Genomic DNA, 16,442 nt, shown 5'->3' on the forward strand with positions numbered 1-16,442 from the left:
ATTTAATGCTTAGATTGATTGTAAGGTATACATGTCTGTCTGGCATGGTTCATCTGACCTTGATCTCATTTTTCATGGTTCATTGGTTAATGTTAAATTTTCCTGGTTAAGATTGTTTCTTAGAAACTATAAGCAATAGGTCAACTATATTTTGTGTATAGAATGATTGTAAGGTGTACGTGTATTTCCTGTTTGGTTTATCTGACCTTGGCCTCATTTTCTTGGATCATGTTAAGTTTATGTGATACTTGTAGTAAAGCTTTATGTTTAGGACTATCAACATAAAATCAATGATCAGTAAAGCAGGCGATACATATCAGCGTGTGCACTCTTGTTAAAGTTTGTTCATATGTTGTAATGTTACACCATTGTCCCGGGTAGGAGGAGGGTCGATCACTCACAAACACGTTTAACCCCTGTTTATGTGCCTGTCCTTAGTCATGCCTGTAAATAAGTGGTTGTCTGTCATATCTGTTTTTCGTATATTGTTTTGTCATAAATTATGCAGTTGTTTTTTTTTCGTTTGAATGGTTTTCCATTTTTTTTTATCATGTCGGGGCTTGTAAAGCTGACTATACGGTATGGGTTTTGCTCATTGGTGAAGGCCGTACGGTGACATATAATTGCTTATATCAACGTTATTTGAACTCTGGTGGATAGTTGTCTTATTGCAATCATACCACATCTCCTTATTTCATAAAACATGACTCACTGCAATCTTAAGTTCATGGCGAAATCGGCTAATTATCCTGTTAATTATACCCTATGCAACGAGTTGCGGAGGGTATAATGTTTTTGATCCGTAAGTCCGTCTGTCAGTCCGTCCGTCCGTCCGTCAGTCCGTCAGTCCGTCAGTCCTATTTCTTGTCATGGCAACTCCTCTCAAACCTTACAACAGAATTTCACGAAACCTTTTTAGATAATAAGGACATACTATGTAGTTGTGCATATCGACAGGAAATTACGATTCAATTTTTTTTCTAGGAGTTACGCCCCTTTGAACTTATTTACTTTAATGTACTACTGCAACAGTTTGTCATCGCAACTCCTCTCAAACCACACAACAGAATTTTATGAAACATTTTCAGATAATAAGGACATACTACGTAGATGTGCATATCGACAGGAAATTACGATTCAATTTTTTTTCCAGGAGTTACGCCCCTTTGAACTTATTTGCCCAATATACTACTGCAACCTTTTGTCATCGCAACTCCTCTCAAACCACACAACATAATTTCATGAATCCTTTTCAGATGATAACGACATACTACGTAGATGTGCATATCGACAGGAAATTACGATTCAATTATTTTTCCAGGAGTTACGCCCCTTTGAACTTATTTGCCCAATATACTACTGCAACCTTTTGTCATCGCAACTCCTCTCAAACCACACAACAGAATTTCATTAAACCTTTTCAGATGATAAGGACATACTACGTAGATGTGCATATCGACAGGAAATTACGATTCAATTTTTTTCCAGGAGTTACGCCCCTTTGAACTTATTTGCCTAATATACTACTGCAACCTTTTGTCATCGCAACTCCTCTCAAACCACACAACAGAATTTCATGAAACCTTTTCAGATAATAAGGACATACTACGTAGATGTGCATATCGACAGGAATTTCATGAAACTTTGTAGATAATAAGGACATACTACGTAGATGTGCATATCGCGGAAATTACGATTCAATTATTTTCTAGGAGTTACACCCCTTTGAACTTATTTGCTTCAATATACCTCTGCAACAGTTTGTCATCGCAACTCCTCTGAAACCACACAACAGAATTTCATGAAACTTTGTAGATAATAAGGACATACTATGTAGATGTGCATATCGACAAGTAATTATGATTCAATTTTTTTTCTAGGAGTTACGCCCCTTTGAACTTATTTGCTTCAATATACCTCTGCAACAGTTTGTCATCGCAACTCCTCTGAAACCACACAACAGAATTTCATGAAACTTTGTAGATAATAAGGACATACTATGTAGATGTGCATATCGACAGGAAATTATGATTCAATTTTTTTTACTTGTACAATTTTTTTTTCTTACAGTTATTTTATTTCTCCAGTGACAATGTGGGGACGTGGGGTATGTGAGCGCGCTCACTGTAAGGTTCTTTAATTATATAATAATATCATATCCCTCTGAAATACGAACGATGATCATAGTATACAGTTGTTGACTGGGTTTGAGTCAACAGTTGGTTTATTTGACCCTCAGGCTTTTTTTAACTGTTATGTTATATCGCCATCCTATTAACCTGAAAATATATTGCATAATAAAACCTGAAATAATACAAAACTATGTGCTTTTAAAATCAATATAGCTAGTCGAGAAACTATATATATATACCAGGGTCAAACAGGGTTTTCGATAAGACGAGTCCATGAGTCCAAACTCATATAAATCTGTTTGAACTCATCATTTTCAAGATTGTACAATTTTCTAATAGTTGAGCCAAGATCTCATCATTTTATAGCAGAAGTTTAAAAATTAGTCTTAACCTGGAGTAATTTTCTTACTGTTTTATTGTCATGGAGACTAAAATGATAAATTGTGGCTATAATTTATTTTCTTCTAACTGCTTGACTCACCATGACCAAAAATTGTGAGACCGTAACTAAAGTCCTTAGTGAGAACTCGTGAGAATACAGGAACATCAAGTTTATATCACGATATCAAATGATTCTTATTCTTCAAGTTAACTAAGAAACTTACCAAAAGACAGCAACAGGAAAACAAATAATTGTTTTAAAAAAATCTTTTGTCAGTTACGATGCTTTTTGGGGGTCAATATTGATGACGTTTCTGACCTCCAGTCCACTTACTTAATCTTTGCTAAAGCAATTCGTTTTGTAGAGCAAATATAAAGTACATGGAAAGAATAATAAAACAATTAAGAAGATGTGGTACGATTGCCAATGAGAAAACTCGACACCAGAGACCAAATGACATAGAAGTTGTAAAACAGATGTTAAATATCGACTTTAAATCCTAGTCCCAATTTGTGACCCCGGTCAATCATAAAATAGATGGCAAATATTTACATACACTATATACACTACATAAATCAATAAATGTTTCTTTAAATTTGTCAGACTCGAGTGTGAGGCCTTGAAAACAGACAATACACATAAAAGTGCAATATTTGTTGGGATTGTATAGTAAAATATCTGGTGCAATTCAACTTTCAAACGGATGAATATCTACATACAAGCGTACAGTTTAAACTCTTTTTAATGAACAAGGTAAGATCTTTCTTGAAGTTGGAAGTACATTGAATCGTCTGAGCGAATCGAGAGCAAGATAAAGACAAAAGGATAAGTGGCATTAAAAGCGCTGTTCCTCTTTTTTATGTGTGTTTTTTGCTGTACATGTACTGATTTTGTGTCATGTATGGATACCCCATATCCTTTGTTTTTCTATTGTTATATATAACTAATGGAGCAACCATTTAACTTCAAACTGACATTTTTTTGTCATTTGCTTTACCAAAATATTTTTTTTCATCAATTTGGGGATTAGAATTTTAGGGAAAAAACATACCCCCCCCCCTCGAAGTTAAATGGTCGTTCCCTAACATAAACAGTAACAATTTACTACACCAGAGTACAACATGTACAATAAAGAAACGAATGGACAATGAAATTTATGCATAAGAGTATTGATATTTACTTTTCCTGTCTTCAAAGTTGAATCAAATTACATGGTTGTTTGAATATTGTATACATATATATACGTGTATTAATATAAATTTTCAAACTGTTAACCATTTATTCAGTTCAAGGCCAGGACGCACAATACTTGAGTAAACAGATAGCTATGTACATTATGACCATACTTATATTTGACATTTTTTGGTTTTTCTTCGGCAATTAAATTGCACGTAGACGATAATGAATTACATATAATATATAATTATACATTTTGTTTATATATTAAACGTCTAGATATTAGTCAACGATCTTTCTTACGAGGGCGCTGGATCGTTACGAGTAACGATACATGTACACAATAAATAAATTATACAAACGCCTAAAAAGTGTACAAAATAACACCAATATTAAAAAAAAGAAAACTTTTAATGTAATTATCTATAAATATTTCGGATAACAGATATCCTTCATCAGTATGATTATGATGTAAAATGAATCATATCAATCTATTCTGATTTAACTATAACATTTGTATATATATATAATTACTCTAAATATCAGCACAACAATGTTAAATCTGCAAATCTGCGGAAGCAAATTTTTGTTCTTCCCTCGCCGGGATTCGAACTCATGCTATTGGGATATCGAGACAACACCGCCTGCACTGTGTCCAGCGCTCTAGACCACACGGCCACCTACACTAAACTTTAATAATTCAGGTTTCGGTGGCCTAGTGTTACCTTTCCTCGTGAATAGAATATAGAGTTGTAACACAGTACATGATATATTAGGCATGAAGATGGAATTGATTGTAGATTAGCTAAATATCTATCGTAAAGGATCGTAAGATACAGTCACAGAAATAATTATTTTGATAAGTACGTCTAAACAAGTGATAACTCTACGACAGATCCATCGATTGGATCACCAGTGAAGGTGATCGTGGCTGAAAACACATATTATATTCATAATTACTCTAAATATCAGCACAACAATGTTAAATCTGCAAATTTGCGGAAGCGAATTTTTGTTCTTCCCTCGCCTGGATTCGAGCTCATATATATATACAAATGGTATAGTTAAATCAGAATAGATACATGTATACATATTTGACCTGTATCCCTCAGTTGTATATGAATACTACCAGACGCGGATTCAGGAGGGTGTACAGGGCGAACGCCCCTGTCTTTAAAATGAACAGATATCCCTTTTTTGTTGTTAAGTCAACTGAATCGTCCAAAAAAAAAAATCTCCTCGATGCGCTCCTAGCTTGGCATTTTTTTACCGTTTTACATAGTTTATCGTATACCTCTTATACTATGTTAATAGATCTGTATGTGTGTGTTGAGGTTTTTGCAATGTATATATTAAAAAAAATTGGTTATATGAGGGTCTAGATGGGGTTCTTCATTTCTTTACTTGTTTAGGTCACTTTTTCTATTCTTGATATTTTTTGCCCGGTTATTATACTCTATTCTTTAAATTTTATCACCCCTTTATTCCGTATTCATTTTTTTTTTTGCCTATTTTTCATTATTCTTTAAATTTTATCACCCCTTTCTTCCGTATTCATTATTTGTTTTTGCCTATTTTTCATTATTCTTTGTATTTTGGGCGCTTTATTCTGCTTTTCCCCCATTATTCTCTATTCTTTAAATCCCACCCGTCATATATTCCTGTACTTTTGGTTTTGTACTTTATCTATTTTTATTCCTTTCCATGAAAGGCCCTAATATATCTTCTTTTCCGATAGGTACCCCTTTTGCTTTGAAAAAGAAGGGAAATGTCTAAAGGTAGTGGACCGTATGATAAGACCACTCTGCAGTGGTTATTTTGTTAAAATTAAATCCCTAATTCCCGCTTAAATAGTGTGTCCGTCCCCGCATCGCGATATGATGAAATCCCGAATTCGTGCGATGATTAAACGGCTCTATTCCGAAGTCCCGAAAAATGTTCATCAGCCCTTACAGATTGACTTATCTGGTTGGCTAATTTTTGGTCGTTGGATTGCTGTCTCCTGTTATTCATAACTAGTTTCAGGAATTACTATTAAAAAAAAAAGATTTATTCTTTACAAAGACCGACAATGCGATAGCTTTATAGCAAGTCAAGGTCGTTAAACCCCAACCCCAGTATCTTTATATATATTAAATGATTTATTTCCACAGTTAGTATAAAGTCTGGCTGGAAAAGTACAAATACAAGTACGCTACTCTTTAACTAGCAAGAATACTCACAATGTAGGTTACGAAAGGGCTTAAGGTCCTGTATGAGCATGATTTCTTTCCATATTTCTTTTTTTAAATCAAAATACTGCACTACCGAGTTTGAAAATAAAAACGGCATATTATTTGACAGATGAACTTTAAATCTAGTCTTAATTTGTCCCCTCTGTGAATCATCAAATAGATGACAAATGTTTACATATACATGATATACTACTTTAAATCTATCTCGAGTGTAACACGTGTAAGGCCTTGAAAACAGAATATTTCACAATACACAAAATTTAGTGGGATTGTATCATAAAATATCTGATGAAATGTAACTTTATAATAGATAATTATCTACATACAAACATACAAACAGACAGAGTTTAAATTCTTTTCGGAGAAATAGGTGGGATCCTTTCTGAAGTTGGAAATTCATATCTCATCGAGTCTTGAGCAAGAAAACAAAAGGGTAAGCGCGTATGAATTAGTATCATTGTAAATAGACAATTGGTAAATGATTAATTAGACAATGATTTAATGCGTGCTTAAAATCAAATATTAACGGTACCATTTTACTGCACCAGATACGCATGTCAACCGTTAATGTCTCTTCAATAGTGCTTGGGGTCAAACTATTCAAAATCTAAAACTTAATACAAACGTTGAAGAGCTAGTAAAACCCCCAAAAGACCAAAAGTATAGAATTAATGCATGCAATTCACGTCCAGTGCCATATATTACATGCATATTCATGGCGAGAGCATAGTGATCGATCTGAGGCTCATATATTCCCTTCTTTTGTATGATTCGATCTGTACGTTACTTACTCATGTTATTGACACTGCACAGGTACACAGTTTTATTAGTTCGAATGAAAAATATCGGAATCAATCATGCAATTTTTACATCGCGATGACCGTGAGGGCTTTCCGATGTATTGTTACCGCAGAGATTTCTACTTACGTAACTTTCGTTTTGACTGGTAACCGATCTATAAATACGCGGACATTATTGAGTGCAAAATAACATTCCTTATCGCTTGTTATAAATTCATTTCTTCAATGAATACTCATAAAAATATTTTTTAGAACATAAATTAATAATATGAAAATGTTTTGTCGTTAGAAATATATATATATAAGTAAAAAATCATTAATACTAATGCACACGTACAGAAAAATTGTGTTAACGCATGCGGAAGAATATCTCAAGAACGTTTTGCGGGAAAATATGAATGCCTACTCAAATCCAATCTATTAGAGAAATCGAATTATTACAGAAGAGTTTCCACTATGCACTTGCACTGCACTATTATTAGAATAGTAGAATAGAATGATATACAAATGGATGAAAATCATGTATACATGTAACTGTTATATACAAATATTAATATAATATATAACAAAAAACCAGAGTATACTGATTTATATCACTACAATATAATAGTTATTATACGGTGAGGTTGAATTCCCTGTCATTTATTCATAATCCACGCACGAACTTGTCTCAGAAAAAAATATATCTCTGTACATTAACCTCACTTTCCGGTATAGAGATGTGATTTTTTTCTGAGACAAGTGCTTGTGACCAACCACAAGACCTTGCGGTCATCCGGTGTTCAGTACTTCAGTACTTTGATTGTTCTTACACATGGGTAAAGGCCCGCAATGGTTCGGAACTTTGTCAGTTTTATTTTTATCTTTCTTGTCTTTTGGGGAATTCGGAGCTAAAAGGCAGATCCTTGATATTCTCGTGATAGCTTAATTCACAACTTTTTTAGACTTGGGCGATTTATAGCTAGGTATAGTTCAAATATTTGTCTTGTTTAAATACGGTATTAACATTGACCTATAAGAAACTCAGTTCTGGTTGCTTACCCATTTTTGCCGCTTTCAATGTTATTAACGATCATTATAAATTTATTGTTTACCTTTTGAAAATACAAAATAATTGATTTGAATGTATGTTTTAACACAATTTCATCAGAATATAACTTTTTAATGTATAATAACAGGATTAAAGTCCAAAAAAGTGTAATGAAAGCAGCAGAATCCATAATATGAATTTTTGTATGCGATTCATTTTGACTATCGATGCGATGAATTATCACTGTAAGTGCAATCATTTCTGATGTAGAATTTTTGAAGGTGCGATGAATTTTCATTGTTGTTTTATATGTTAATTCGACATGCAAAAACTGAAAATAGTGTTTAAATGACTTTAATATTGATGATATTTACAATTTGAAATGCAAGCTAGTCGTAGATGCCTACTTGAATATACACGGGTATAACCACGTTCATATCATGCATATTCAAATATTGTTGGTGAGTTTTGCATATTAGCTTGTCATGGATCCGAAAATTTACTGGAGCAGAATATTCATGAATATAACGTATTTCTACGGTGAATTTTCCTTTAAAAGATTTAGAATTCGTTTAAAAAAAAGCTTTGAAAATTTGTCATGCCGTGTCATACATATTTCTACCATATTGATAGGCTTTTGCACAACGAACAGTACAAGAATGTACAACGAATGGTACTAAATAAAATAAACAAACTACAAAGAGAATGAATCGTACAGTGCAAAAATTCTGAGGTCAGTTTTTCAAGTAAATGTCTTCAAAAATAATTAAAACAACGGGTTTCTCATTCGTATTATGTATTTTTAACAACAACAAATCACAAAATACACGGTCGCATTAGTGTAAGAGCCAACCAACTATGCTCTATTTGTAGTTTAATCAAGTTTGAGTTACACAGAGTGTTTGTTTCGCGATGTTTACAAGTAATTCACAGACCTGTCTATTTAAAATAGTCAAATGGTGTTTATGTAATATAAATAATATACAATGCTGCCAGGAGCAGTAAACTTTGTTTTTGTAAATATTGAATACTTATCTGAACATTGCGTCAATTAGTCTTTGGTGAAAATATAAGAACGGTCTATCTACCTACATCGCGAAGAGTAGCGATTAACGTCCGGAATCAACTGTACGGCGGTTATACACCGTGGTAAAGATATAAGAAGATGTGGTATGAGTGGCAATGAGACAACTCCCCAACCAAGTCACAATTTGTAAAAGTAAAACATTGGAACCATTTAAACATGTAACAATAAACTGTTTGCAATATTTCCTTGTATTCTCACAATTGGGTAGTTGCTTATTTGTAACACGGACTTAAAAGAAATTAAAACATGAATTAAGGTGACTCCACTGTTGCTTGAACTTTCTTTACTGTATTAGACGTATACACAATATCATGATACATATCAATTATCCAGTCATCCAAGCGACAATTGTTTGTGCAAGATGAAAACGTTTCCACTCATTCAATCGTGAAATGAAGATCTTTTTGGGAATGCTCTTTGTTATCTAAAATGCATCCATTAGAGCTATTTTCCTAATGCTTGTAGTTTAAAGGTTTGGTTGGCTTGCTCGCTTTTTTGTATAAATGTTTGCTCAATCTTAATTACAATGCTAGCTTAAGCAAATATTTATACAAACAAAGCAAGCAAGCCAACCACACCTTTAAACTACATGCATTAGGAAAATAGCTCTAATAACGTTTAATTTATTAGTATGCGATGTAGATTTAGACCGAAACAGAAACTTTGCTTTTTCGGTGACGTGGATTGGCCTAACTGTCCAAGACATATGTATTCAATGATGGCGTGTCATTGGAAAGGATAAATTTTATCCTACATATAGATCTGGATCTGGACAAATTATTAGAGAAAATAGAATTGACTATATTAGCAATAAATGCCATTTTAAAGGAATTTATTGATATATTACCTTAGATTTTCACTCACTAAATAGATATAAGAAGATGTGGTATGAGTGTATGTATATATTATCAATCCTTCTGACTTCATAAATTTTGTTAGAGATTCGGCTGAATTAAGACTTTATATAATGAAAATTAATTAATTTCCTTCTGTGAAAATGCATCGCATGTACAATAGAAATGAATCGCCCTACAGTGAAAATGAAAGTCCAGTATCATTATTCGACAGTAAACATGAATCGCATAACGAAAATAGCATAGTGGAATTTGATTCAATATCAACAAGCTGAATAGCAAAACCTGTTTTAAGTTATACAACATTGATAGTTATGTTAAAAGGTACATTTTTCTGCAAATGAAACCTAACTGCTACTTTTAAATCTCTTTCACGCTCTGTTCGTGAACTATTCTTAATATTTATCTATTTGTGTATCAATTTTGTACATGGATGGCTGTAGGCGCGATGAAAAACCGTCCGCATCTCATACCTATATAATGAATTTATTAAAACAGTACAAATTATATGTTATTTCTTATTTTATTAAAAAATCATGAATTTGTCGTCTGTTTATTTATCATTCTACATCAGAAATTCATCACGGATGCAGTGAAAATGACATTTCAGGATTCGCACATTACATACACTGACTAACGATGATTTTTTTATCGTAATTTTGTTTTGTGAAAAGAATCTATAGTATTGATATTTACTTTTCAGTTAATCATCAAATTGTGTTTCAAATTACATGGTTGTTTGAATATTGAATAAATATAGGTGTTGACGTGTATAATGGTGAATATCTATTCAGTTCGGGTAGCACAATACTAGTTTATGTAGACAGGTTCAGTACATTATGATCCTAATTATGATGACATTCTAAGATAGATAGGTAAATAATCAAATATAATTGATAAACAAGCTTAAGACAAGATCTACAAATAAGTCTACATAATCGAAATCATCCGAGAACTCTTCACTTAAGTTATTGCTCTTTAATGACACAATTTACCTATTTTTTCAGGCTTTTTTGCCTATGATCTTGAAAGTTATGAAAGGTTATGAAAGGTAGATAGACACTTTAAGCAAAAATGATTAGCAAGAAAAGATCTACAAAAATATCAAGTTATACCAAAATTGTTAGAAGACTCCATATAGGAAAGATTAGCCTTAATGACGATTTTTTTTTACTCTTTTTTGTGTTTTGGGCAAAATCTAAGAAAAATAAAGATAAACTGTAAACGGCAGGAAAATGATCAGCAATACTGGATCAACAAAAATGAGATTATATAATATTGTCTGTAGTCCACAATGTTGGAGAGTGTCCATTGTCGAAGAAGCACATAACGCATGCTCTTTAGAGCCTGTAGTTACAATAAAGTTCACTTTCTTCTGACCACGGATTCACCCTTGATTACGATGACTTCTTTTGTTATCATCTTTTCACAGTTTTTCGATTTCAGATTTTTGACTCCACTGTCAGTCGATATTTCAATTTCTTTTTACAATTATATTACAAAGTTTTGGTTATCGGACGGGTATTTCTGTACTTTTGAATTTGAACAATTATCTTTACATTTTAACCTCTTCTTTCATTAACGCTATTTGTAAAGGCTTTACTAGGCTAATGGTTATTTATGATTAGATAATAATCAGATATTGCATATTGATCTAATTCCGGATCTAATCTAATCTAACTTATCTTTAAACCCCCTTTGTAGAGGAACCATATTTTCATATGTAGAACAGGTGCTCTCTTTATATACAGTGCTGCTTCTCCTTCCACCATTGGACATCTAACCATATGTACATGCTCAGCTCGGGTGCAATCTATATACAGTGCTGTTACTCCCTCCACCATTCGATATCTGATGTGCGCATATTTACACTGAAGTCCTACCCCCACACAATTTGCGTAAAATCCTTTATTTTACAGTTTAGGTCACTTGATCCAGAAATTTGTGTGGTTCCCCCAACCACGCCCTTATAGATGTTGAGATAACGGAATCGCTTATTTTATTGTCACCTCGCACTAGATTTATTACTATCCGCATACCATCTTGTAACGGGCTATATGAAGTTGATATAGCAGGCGTCGAGTAAGGCGTTCTATTTGTACTACACTGACTGGAGAGAGTTTCTTTGCTTTCGCTACCGGCGTTGTTTGTTTCGTATGATTTTTGTTACTTACTATGTCGTCCTATTTAATAAACTTGTTTACAAGCTTAAGTTGAAAACAAATCAACAAATAATTACGGAAGTAAGTTTCTTTTGCCAAACAGTGGTCACTTATTCGAAATTTACAAATACTTGTTTGAATTAAAAGTTTTGGGTAAGTTAGTTCGGTTATTATTTAAAATCTAAGCTGAACACCTGTGACCTGACACACACTTTATACTCAGTTATTAATTGTTGTCATATATACATCTGTCAGTCGATGATGATCTGTGTATATGTGTAGTCCTACATGTATAACATATTTAAATAACAGTCTTCAACTAGAAACAGATGTCTACAAAATATGTCAATCTCTCAATTCTGCGGAGTTTATAAAAGTTAATTTAAGATAATTTTGTAACATGAAAAGGAGGGGGGGGGGGGGGGGGGGAAATTTTTTGGGAATGGAAAGGGGAATGTCAAATCTTCGATACTGCAGATCAAGGGGGACATCGATATGTTTTTTTTAAAACAAGATTTGAGCAGTTCTGTATTTCAAACATGCAAAAATAATAGCTAACTTGATGAATACGCTGTCACATAATTATAATAAAACAGAAACATCTAACACTTGATTCAGATGTCATATCTATATCTCTTTTGTCATATTTATACCTCTTGTGTCTTATTCATATCTTGTGTCATATCTATATCTTGTGTCAATCCATCATCACAATCATTACAATGATCAGATCAGTCACGTCTCAGTCCTTACAGCTGAACGGACGTGTTTGATCAGCTCCGTTTTATCCATAAACTACAACATGTTACGCTGATGGTTCAACGACAAACTAGGTTATGAGACACTATACAGTAGGCCCGCGTTAGCGACACTCTGAAACCCATTGTGGATTGGGGGGAGAAGGGGGGGGGGGGGGGGTCATATGCTGCCCAGACGTCCGAGGGCAAGCTGTATCGTAGTTAAGTGCACTTAGCAGTCATCTACTACGGAGACCAATATTCATCTACCAGCAACACATCGTCGTGGTTAACGGGCTGCCCAACTGATCACCCTAGCACTGAAAGCAGCCGTTGTTGTGTCCAGACTGTAAAGAATCAACAAAATAGTAAATAACCAAAACAACTCACGTAAACCCAAATGGCCGCCTACCAAAATGGCGCCTTCTACCTGTTCCTGACCAACTTTGCAACACATTATTTAATGCTCAACAATTGCATTTGGGCACTGAGCCGACCGTGTCTTTGTTGTGTGTTTTATGTTACAAACGGGACTGTTGTACCAAAATGGTTTTGTATTTTTATATTTTCAGAATGTTGTATTCAGTTTTATCAACGTTGAATGTCCAAACAGTTTTAATTGGATTAATAGTTGTACTTGTTGTATACAAACTCAGACAAAGATGGAAGTATAATCTGCCTCCAGGACCATTTTGCTGGCCTCTGATTGGAAGTTATGAAGGTAATATCATCTTGCTAGCCTCTGATTGGAAGTTATGAAGGTAATACCATTTTACTGGCCCCTGATTGGAAGTTATCAAGGTAATACCATTTGCTGGTCTCTGATTGGAAGTTATGAAGGAAATACGTATGATTTATAATCTATGAATGAAATATATCTATGCCAAGTGACTGATATTGTTTTATGCTTTAAAACAAAATTTATACATATGCTTCTTCTTACCCAAATGACCCTAATTTCTAGTTCCTACATGTACTATAAAGACTTTAATTTTTTTTAACAAGCACTATTAAAATCATGATTTAAGTTATTTGCCAACCAGTCAACCCTTTCCCAGTTTTTGGTTCAATTTTCAGTTGAGCTTCATGAAATTAGTTTATTGTGCTAAAGCCAAAATTGCAACTACCTGAAGCAAAGTTGACCTTCTGGTGAATTTTCGAAATTCAAAAAATCTTGATAATTAAGTAGTATATGAAACATGTGAGAATTTAACCTATTCCTTATCAATATACAATTTGTAAAGTATATGAATCCGTAGTAGTATCTGTAACCAGTTATTTGCTCAAGCAGTTCTGGATGTCAGTATATATATGAGAGTCTGGATTGGGGGGTGTCCTTCATTTGTTTATTCTTTCATTTTTTAGACCAATTTTCTTTATTCTTTATTTTTTTCCCCATTATTTTCTTTATATTTTAACTTCCCATTATTTTTCTTTATTTGTTTTTTTTTTTCTATAGTCTTTATTTGTTTTGTCCTTTTTTCTACACTTTTTGACCATTGTTTTGTATTCTGTAAACCCCATCCAGACCCTCGTGTATAACAGAGATTAATTGTATGATTTTAACATGTTTAATTTATTCCAGTTATCAAAGCTAAGTATCTTCATGAAATATTTGGAAAATTTACAAAGAAATATGGACCAGTCTTCACTGTTAGTCTAGGTAGGTCAATGAAATTATAGATGTCAGTAATAACAAGCGTAAGAGTTTGGAATACAGGGACTAAACACAGTGTAGTTTGTGAGGCATTATATGACAGCTGTGTTTGTAGAGTGATTTTGGAATTTACATATACATATCAAATATGGAGATGTGATATGATTGCCAATGACCCTACTATCCACCATAGTCCAAATGACACAGATTTATGCAGCAATAGGTCATTAAAAGTTCTTCAGCATTGAACAAAACACATACTGTATAGTCAGCTATAAGAGGCCCCGTTATGAAAAAATGTGAAACAATTCAAACGGAAGAAACCAAGGACCTGATTTATGACAAAAAACCATTAACAAAATACAAATATGGCAGGCACTACCAAAGACAACCACTGAATTACAGGTTCATGACTTTGGAAATATAGAATATGGCAGAGTTAACAATGTTTATGAGAGTTCAACTCTCGATTGGGACAGTGGTGTAACATTTAGTGTATACTTTATTCAGTTCACCTGTATATGTATCTTAGATCATACATGTTTAAAGCTGTTTTTAATGGATTTAGCTTGAAAGGGTGTTAGGATTGAGTTCAAGTTTGAAGACTTACAACCTGTTTTCAAGTCAAAGGAATACAAGAAAGTGCTTCCACTTAAATAAAAGTGTCCATTATGATTATATTTTTTTTTTATTTAACAAAAATGTAAAGCAGGAAAAAAAATGGCTAAAACCTAAAAGGTAAAAACCTAAATTAAATTCAAAACATATCTCCAAATAAAAAAGAAAGTAAAAAAATGGTAAATTAATAAACTGTGTAGGATATTTATGAATTTTAAAATGAATTCATGTTTATTCCTGTTAAACAATATATCATACACCCTTGATTTGACGATCCTGTTTCTGCATCTTCTTCTGCCAGAAAATGGCCACAATCAACAAACTGTAATGACCTAAATGCACATACGAACCACTCCTTCCAACCCTGAAATGTTTAAATTTAGATCAGCTTTGTCACTGAGGTTTTAAAAGTATAGACTGCATGACAATGCTGATACCACTCTAGTAGGGAGAGCGTTCCGATCCCTGATGATTCGTGAAACAAAATGAATATATGCTGAAATCACATGATCTTGTAACATATAGAACTGTTCGTCTCTCGACCTTCTCAAGTCGGTCAGTTTTAGTTGTAAAGTACTGATCACATACTGGCCAGGTGAGGTCTACAATTAACTAAAAAGAGGCAGAAGTGGATGATGCTTATGGGGATATTCGAACGTAGAGAGAATCTGATAATGACACTGAAAAACAATAAAGACGACGAAAAGACAAAAAAGTTTACAATAACAACGTTAACGGTACACATTTCATTGCACTAGATGCTCATTTCGACAATTAATGTCTCTTAAGTGATGCTCAAGGCAAAAATACTTGAGAGTCTAAAACCTTATACAAACGTTGAACTTCTTCTTCTTCTTCTTCTCTCTGTATTAGCTTCCTTTATAAGGAACACCAAGGATAAAATCCAAGTAAAAGTAATATTTACACGGTAAAATATAATGTATATACTTTAAAAGTCAATGTCCAAGGATAATATACACAGTAAAACTCTTCTATTTACACATAAAATCCAGCTGTCATTTATGAATAATAAAACACAAACTATACGGACTAAAAACTAAATAAGACCAAAAAAGACTAAAAGTAAAGTCAAACCCGGTCAAGGACAACACTGAATATAAAACTAAAGACTGAGCAACGCGAACCCCTCCAACACTGGGGTCAATCTCAAGGGCTTCGAAAGGGTAAGCATATTCTAGTGGCACCCGTTGTGTTATTCGTGGTTAGTACAAATGCGGCCATGCGTTTCATTCCGTGCGATCAAAATCGAAGAAAACAGGACGGGATTTATTGTGATTACAATATTGGAAAATATCCATGTTCAAATACATAGCAGTGAACCAACTCATAGTTGCCTCCGTAAAACTTTCGATGGGATGACTTTAACCAAACCACTTGGAACTCTTAGTCCAATAGCATTCTTGTAAGCAGCAATCAAGAAAAAGCTAAAATAGGCATTACAAGCTCTGAAATATCGTATCAACTGGGATATATATATATATATACTCTAAATGCAGGTTCTGCTTGAATGTTCTACGTAAAAATGAAAGTTCATAATTGGACAGCTAAAATC

The 16,442-nt window shown here is 33.5% G+C and overlaps 1 pseudogene; it reads left to right on the plus strand.

The window, feature by feature from the left end:
- Positions 1–3,096: 3,096 nt before the first annotated feature.
- The window catches only part of LOC127726576 (steroid 17-alpha-hydroxylase/17,20 lyase-like), a 31,083-nt pseudogene continuing 17,737 nt past the window's right edge, over positions 3,097–16,442 (plus strand).

The sequence above is a fragment of the Mytilus californianus genome, unplaced genomic scaffold (assembly GCF_021869535.1).
Source record: "Mytilus californianus isolate M0D057914Y unplaced genomic scaffold, xbMytCali1.0.p SCAF_18, whole genome shotgun sequence".
Classification (NCBI taxonomy): domain Eukaryota; kingdom Metazoa; phylum Mollusca; class Bivalvia; order Mytilida; family Mytilidae; genus Mytilus; species Mytilus californianus.